This window comes from Colobus angolensis, unplaced genomic scaffold, assembly GCF_000951035.1.
Source record: "Colobus angolensis palliatus isolate OR3802 unplaced genomic scaffold, Cang.pa_1.0 Scaffold155, whole genome shotgun sequence".
Lineage (NCBI taxonomy): Eukaryota > Metazoa > Chordata > Mammalia > Primates > Cercopithecidae > Colobus > Colobus angolensis.
This window is the reverse complement of record NW_012114655.1, coordinates 4,587,728-4,589,197: the sequence shown is the minus strand read 5'-3', so window position 1 is coordinate 4,589,197 and position 1,470 is coordinate 4,587,728.

Below are 1,470 nucleotides of genomic sequence, written 5' to 3'. Positions count from 1 at the left end.
AAAAAAAAAAAAAGAAACTCGGAGCAGACAGAAAGAAAACTGGACTTTCACATTTGTGATGCCCCTCCCCCCATTCTGCCCATCACCAAGCACATGGAAAAATTTCCTCTCAACTCATAGTTTCTACACTGGAAAAAGTGAGATCGAGGTGGACAACCAGCTCCCCCACTGTCTTGGATTCTCTGGCACATCTGACCCTGCCTTAGCCCATGGAAAGCATTATGAGTGCCTGAAGGGAGAAATATCCTTGAGGACAGGCAGAGACAAAATAGGCAGGCAGCACAACCACCCCCAGCCCTGGAAACTCTGCTCTGTAACTTGGCTAAAGAAGACACCAAATCAGAGAGGCTGTTCAGCAGCACCACATGTAAAAGATTCATTTCACAGGTCTCCTGGGCACAAACCCCTTGCCAGCCTTCCCACACTGGTGGAACATCCTCTTTGGGGCCTCCCCCATTCAAGAAGGGCAGCATTCATGTCATTCATTACAGCTGGGTAGACCTGGATTTAGGCACCACCCACAACTGTAAAGGAACCAGGCAACCTAGTGGTAAAGAAGCTCTACAGACACAAACCCAATACAAGCCAGACAAAGAAGACTTACTTAAATAATCCCTCAATGCAAAGATGTAGACTACATCCACAAGAAACAACTGTGAACAGGGAACCATGACCTCCCCAAATAGAAAAAGCAAGGAACCAGTGACTGACCCTAATAAGATGGCAATATGTGAGCTCTCTGACCAAGAATCCAAAACTGCGCGGTTTTTTGTTTGTTTTTAGAGACAGAGCCCAGGCTGGGATGCACTGTCATGATCTTAGTTCACTGCAACCTCAAACTCTTGGACTCAAGCAATCCTCTCAAGTAGCTAGGACTACAGGCGTATGCCACCATACCTGGCTAATTTCTTTTTTCATTATCTTTATGTAAAAATGTAGTCTCACTATTTTTTTCCAGCCTGGTCTCAAACTCCTGCCCTCAAGTATGTCTCCTATCTCAACTTCTCAAAGCACTGGGATTATAGGTGTGAGCCATCATGCTCAGCCCAAAACTGCAGTTTTCAGGAAACTCAATGATCTTCATGATAACACAGAAAAGCAATTGAGAAATTTAACAAAGAGATTGAAATAATTAAAAAGATCACACACAACTCTTAGAAGTGAGAAATACATGTACTGAACTGAAAAGTTATTAGAGGCTCTCAACAGCCGAATGGATGAAGCACAAGAAAGAATCAATGAGGTCGAAGACAGCCTCTTTGAAAATACATAGTATGAGGAGAAAAGACAAAAAGAGTGAAAAGGAACAAAGATTACCTATAAAATATAGAAAATTGCCGGGCGTGGTGGCTCAAGCCTGTAATCCCAGTACTTTGGGAGGCCGAGACGGGCGGATCACGAGGTCAGGAGTTCGAGACCATCCTGGCTAACACGGTGAAACCCCGTACTAAAAAATACAAAAAACTAGCC